The sequence below is a fragment of the Solanum pennellii genome, chromosome 5 (genome assembly GCF_001406875.1).
Source record: "Solanum pennellii chromosome 5, SPENNV200".
NCBI lineage: Eukaryota > Viridiplantae > Streptophyta > Magnoliopsida > Solanales > Solanaceae > Solanum > Solanum pennellii.
The window spans coordinates 7229770-7236330 of NC_028641.1; the positions used below are offsets into that span (position 1 = coordinate 7229770).

Here is a 6561-nt window from a genome sequence, read left to right on the forward strand (position 1 = left end):
GGTTAATCAACGAGAATAAAAGAGAAATAATGACACCAAGATTTTACGTGGAAACCCTCCTAAATAAGGGAAAAACCACGACCCGAGAGGAGCAACGAATATCACTATAGTAAGGATTTTACACTTGTATGTCTGAGTAAAACTCCAAAGACCACTACACATTCAAAAGAAATAACACTCTTTTGATTTTTCCACCTCACTACAATACCGCTCACACTCTCTATTTTTCCTCACAGATTATTTTCTTCTGTGATGCCTCACTCTTCTTTTCTCTCCTTTGTAATTCCTTTTTTTTTTTTGGTGTATTTTGAAATGAGCAAGAGCTCTCTATTATAGGAAAATCTACTCCTAATGATGTCACCAATGACATCACAAGAAACACAAGATTTCAACATTTTCACCTATGTAGAAATCTTGCTAAGATTTTAGTTGAAAAAAGAAATGGTGAGCTTTGAATTTTGTTGCAACATTTTTGTTGACTTTAACAATAATCAACAAACAAAATTCAACCATTTTTGCTATGTTTATCTACAATGGGTATGGACTCCACAGTGTATGACACATATATCTACTTGTTCAACTTTATACAAGTTTATGTATCTACTTGTTTACATTCAAAATCGGAAGACGTAGTTATCCATTGAAACCAAGTTCAGAGTCATATTTATATATCATGCCAAAAATAAATAGTTAGATGCACACATTCTACATGTAAATTCGCGTGAGATACACTAATTTGTATTATGCCGCATAGGACATATATCTGCTTGTTCAACTATATACAAATTAAGTATTTACTTATTCATATTCAAAATTGAAAGGCATAAACGGCAATTGAAGCTCGGTTAAACAGAGTATTATGCCTAACTATGAATTATTGGTCAATGTACCTACTCATTTGGTTTCTAATTCCTTGAATGTTCCTTGTTCTGTTCTCAAAAATGACTTCAATAATTTTTGCCCAACTTGATGATTGTTAGGTGTGAAAACAAACGAAAGCTAACTTGATATCTTTAGATTTAGATTAAACGTAACGTATGTCTACACCTGCTAATAATTATTCCGGCCACATAATTCCACAAAACATTGTACAATGCATTTTACAATATGTTAAATCACCAAGTGATTCAATTAAAAAATTAGTTCATGAAAATATAACTTACGATGAGTCATCCACCTATTGATTCTATCCATTTTAACGACTCCTCTCCTCCTCCCCTATTCAATTTAGTGCATTTATAATTAAGTTGGGTTATTTTGAACGAAATATGTAGTATAAATTGACTTATGAGAAATTTTGTCGAATATTTTTAAAAGATCTTTTTTTTTATTTTCATGTTGGTGTATCAAGTATAGTTGTCATGTCAATAGGAGGCTCTATAGAAATCAATTAATTAGCATTCATGTTTTAAGATATTATGTAAAAATGTTATTCATTTAAATCGATTACGAACTAATCAATAACCTGTATATGCACACCAGATCGATCAATCAATATCGTAATTTTTATGTTAGCAGATTAACATATTTAAAAAAATTAAAGATAAAAAGTTATGTGAAAATATCAAACCGAACCACCCGGAAAAAATCCCTAAATTAAAGTTTATTAATTTATGATTTTTCAATTATTTTTACACAAAAACAGAACAAGAAGAAGCCCAAACTGTTGGGTCAAATCTACTGATTTGGTCAGGCCCATAATCAGCATGGATTGTGATCGTACTTGGCCCATTATTTGTGGGCTTGTAATTTCATTTTACAAAGGGAAAATTACATGGTAAATCACTTTTCAAGAATATTTCATGAATAAGACTACTTTTTTAGTAATTATTTACTCATAGATGACAAATTTTTTTTTGTTACTATTTTAGCATATTCTAAATTACTTATTTTTAATGAAACACCACTAATTAAAAAAAATTAACTTAGTTTACTTTTATTTATCAACTAATTCAAAAATATTTTTAATTTGTTAACATACTTTAAAAAATCTTCATATCTTATTTTTAGCATAAATTATTTATTAATATCTAATAATAAGAATAGTATAACAAAATAGTCCTGTCTATCTTTAGCAAATCAATTCTAATATTACAAAGTAAAAATAAACTACGGGAGCTATAACGTTGTACATGTGAGAAGATTCTTTTATGAAACAAATATTTAATTAAATGGTGAGCTCAGAATTTCATTTATAAATTTCGCTCGCAGAATGTGAATAAGATAATTTACTCTTAAATCGTATATAAATAAATAAAGTAAGTATATACAAATTCTATATTTATAACGGGGAATATTTGTGCAGTTGTCTATGATACGAATGACAGGTGAAAAGAAGTGGATCTCAAATGTAGTAGAAATCAGTAGCAATGGCATTGGGCTTACCATTAAATACATTCTCAAAGCTTCAGACCTGTCTATCAAAATCTCAGAATGTGATATTAACATTTGAGAAAAATTATTTCCTATAACTAATTATAATTTGATTAAAGAAAATAATTCTATAATGAACTCATGTATTTTATTTACAGATTTAGTAATTTTATTTAATTAAAACAATTTTGTGAAAAAATATTATGTAACTAAATCATCTATGATTAAACTTTAATATGAAATAGTAGTAGTCAATAGGTTAAAATCGGTAAAACTTTGAACTTGTTGAAAACTTACGGAATTATTTGAAGATATTAAAATCTAAATACTTTTTTTAAGTAAAAAGAATAGGGATGGTCGATGGAGAAGAAATATAATTAACAAATTAACATTAAATTATTTTACTGGTGAATAATATGGATTTCTGTTATAAATATCACCTCACACATTTGATTAATGAAATATTATTTGTTTTTTGTAACTCTTAAATAGAAAAAGGGAAGACAAATTACTTGATATTTTAACATATTTAGCAAATCACTTTTATTTTTGAAACTTTAATTATAATGATGTTATACCTATTTTAAAAAATATTTAAACTTATCAATAAGAATCATTATAATTCTAATTTATCTTTTTGATAATAATATAGTATTGACTTTTTTAATCGAATTATTTATTATCTCATATTTTGAGAAATAATAAACACTTTGATCTTCACACAAACTTAACAAACATACTACTAGTAAATATCTCAATTTAAATTTTTGGAAGTGAACATATATTTGATAAGAAACGCTTTTTATAAAATCATACTAAAATAAATCATACGCAGTGCAAATTAACATTAATTAAATTTATGATGGACACTTAAAGTTTTTTTTTTTTTAAAAAAAAAAAACCTTATGGAAGCTTACTTTTTCAAAGGGAAACATGTGATAAGAAATTTCTTTGAGTTTTGCAGATTTTCTGTTTTTGGACAAACATATCAAATTCATTTTGGCGGCGTATCTAATTTTTCTTTGTCCATATTTTATCTCAACATTCTCTTTTAATTCCTCCCTTCAAAAATATTTGTTATATTTCAATTTTCGAGAATTAATAATTATTACAATACTTAAGTATTTTGATTTTTGAAAAATGAGATATGATAAGAATTTAGATATGGAATCAGTGATGGTATGTAATGATTGAAGTGATTAATAAAATAAATTGAAAAATAATTAATTTACTGTTATTGGTTAATGAATTTATAATGATTTTATTTTAAAAAGTTGGTTATTAGCTAAATCGATAATTTATTAAGACTATTGTAATTTATTACTTTATTAATGAAACTGTTTCTTTCTTAATTAAAAACCTGAGAATCAAGTCCTAAAAATAAAAAAAAATCTCTATTAGGTATAGCAATTCTCCAAAATAGAACCGTATACTGTGTAAGATCGAATTATCATATTTTAACAAAAATATCAAACACCACAACTTTAGAAAATATTCAAAAACTAAAAAAAGTTAGGAGTACGAAATTAACCACATGTCAAGAAAGGTGGTCCAAAGTAATGGATAGGTATATTAACCCTCACATACCTAACATTATAGTAGTAAGATTTTTACGTACAACTTTTTATATCAAATATAAATACACATACTGCAGTATTAAACCATCTAACCCCCCCTAGTGAAAGAATAATGATGATTAATAAAAGCCTATGATACAAACCGTGTGTGTGTGTGTTAAAGTAATAACACAAATTACAGATATTGTCTTGCACGCCTACCTTATTCCATTGGTTGACATTTTTTACCTTTTTACTTATAACAACAACAACATCACTACTTTAGTTTTAACTGCTCTTTGTCTCTGTCTCCATCTCACAACAAAACAAATATGTAACACACACAAAAAAAAAAGTATCATACATCGAAAACCGAGTAATAAAATACTTAAATCTCTTTTTTTAAAAAAGTTATACAAGTAAAGAGAACCGATATCTATTGACATAATACATAAATATGATATTTAACTTGACGTTAACTGATAACTATGGTATTTAATTTTAGATATATCTAAGTAGATATTTAAATTTGTATAAAATTATATAATCGTTCGTCCTACATGACACCATACATGACAATTTTGTGTCCTACATGTATTGTGTCATGTAGGACACTTGTATTTGCTTGTTCAATTTTTTATAAATGTTTAAGTGTCTACTTGTGCACATTTAAAGTTGGAGGGCGTAGTTGTTCGCTGAAGTCAAGTTAAGGGTCATATTTATGTATTATGTCACATATATTTTTCATGTAGTGACAGAAAAATATATATTCATGTTGTTTTAATTTGTTTATTTGGTTACAATTAGATATAAAATTGCGTAAAGAAAGAAAAATGTTAGAATTTTATGATCTTAAACTAAATACGTAAAATGTATTAACATGTATTTTCATCTCATAATTTTTAAATATGTTATGTAAAAAAACTTATGATAAAAATTATCAAAAAGATAAAAAGAACAGTCGTACTAAAAAAGGAAATTACGTAAAATAAAAGCAGTTAATATCATGATCGATAAGTAATTTGCTGCTCCTATCATATAATTTTAATAATATTATTTAGTGTTTAATTTATACAAGTATAAGCTAATTAAGTAAATGATAATGGAGTAGGAAGTCAACCCCTCTCTGTTAAATTATGAAGTACACGGATGCCTCAAATTAATTAGGCTATGCACTTTTTAATTTGTAGGGATTTTAAGTTTTGGTCGCTTTAATTAAACACAATATAATTAAAATTTTAATTCACCCTCGTGGACCATCAAATCATCGTTATGTTTTATGTTGCATAAGTTAATTGATTTGTCAATTTTATTTTAAAATTTGTGTCATTAAAGGTTTAATTGTAGTACGTAGTATTATTTTGCAAGCTAGCTTGCCTAAATCAGCTTGATCACATTGTTATTATGTGCAAATGGTAAGTAATTCTTAAATTTTTCTCATAATTTTTATTTCAAAACAAATTATTTTAGATTTAAGCTAATTATAATTTTGAATTGTACAATAACTGTTGAAGTCGAGGAAAATAAGTTGTCTAGTGAAAGCAGTGGCTCATTCAGGATTTCCAATCAGAGGGTTCAAAATCTGTATAAATAGACAAACAAAGTTGTCAAAGGGGGTTCAATAACGATTATATATACATAAAAAATTATCTTAACCATGTGTAAATAATATAATTTTCGTCCAAGGGATGAACTAGAGCTGTGTATCGGCCGGTTCGGTTCAGTTTTGAAGTTTATCTGATTGGTTTAGTGGTTATCGATTTGTAGAGATGCTAAACCGTTATAGAACCATTAAGATATGGCTTATCGGTTATTGGTTTATCGTTTTTTTATCGTTATCGGTTTAACTGTTAAGATTTGACACAAAAGAAAAAACATTAAAAAATCACTTAGAAACAAGATGACAAACCAAATAAACCATGCACTTGAATTCATAAGTTACATCTTGCTCAAAAGCAAACACTATATTGTAGAATAATTAAGTGTTTGAGACAACCAAAAATAAAAGTAGGAAATTAAACTCTAAATCGAGGACTTTATATACAAAATGAAATAAATATAATTATTTAATTTACTATCGGGTTATTGGTTAACCCGTTAAGAAAAAACTTTAAACCGTTAAGAACCGATAATCCGATAACAAAAAAAATCAAAACCGTTATCAAAACCACTAAACTAATAACCCAATATTATAAACCAATAACTTTTTTATCGGTTCGGCTTATCGATTTCGGTTCGATTTTGAACAGTCCTAGATGAACCCCCTTGGTGGCTCCGCCCCTGAGTGAAATACGATAAACAAGTTATATTATAATGATATTTTATATTAATTATATCGTCTCGATCCTCAAACACCCGTCATCTTTCATCCTCACCCTCCCATAGCTCTCATTTCCACCACCCCACATTCCAAATTATTTTTGTTACTTCATCGTATATTTTGAATCTCTTTAACGAGAACAATAACTCAACCCTACAAGCTAAGAAAGTTGTAGAATAGTGCATGTTCTAATGGATCATTGGTTGTTCTAACAACTTTTAGTAGTACAAATATGGAAAGTTTGTGTAGCCATTAGGTTTCATTTTTCTCCCTTCTTTTTGAACCTGCATGCATACAGGCTACACCTACTAC

At 27.2% G+C, this 6561-nt stretch overlaps 1 protein-coding gene across 1 annotated transcript in view; it reads left to right on the plus strand.

Annotated features, from left to right (window-relative positions):
- Nucleotides 1–2496, plus strand: part of LOC107020599 — a 13332-nt gene extending 10836 nt beyond the window's left edge. Inside the window, exon 4 of the transcript XR_001456950.2 lies at nucleotides 2306–2496. The gene's annotated coding sequence lies outside the window, so the exon portion shown is untranslated. The remainder of the gene's footprint in view (nucleotides 1–2305) is intronic.
- Nucleotides 2497–6561: the final 4065 nt, after the last annotated feature.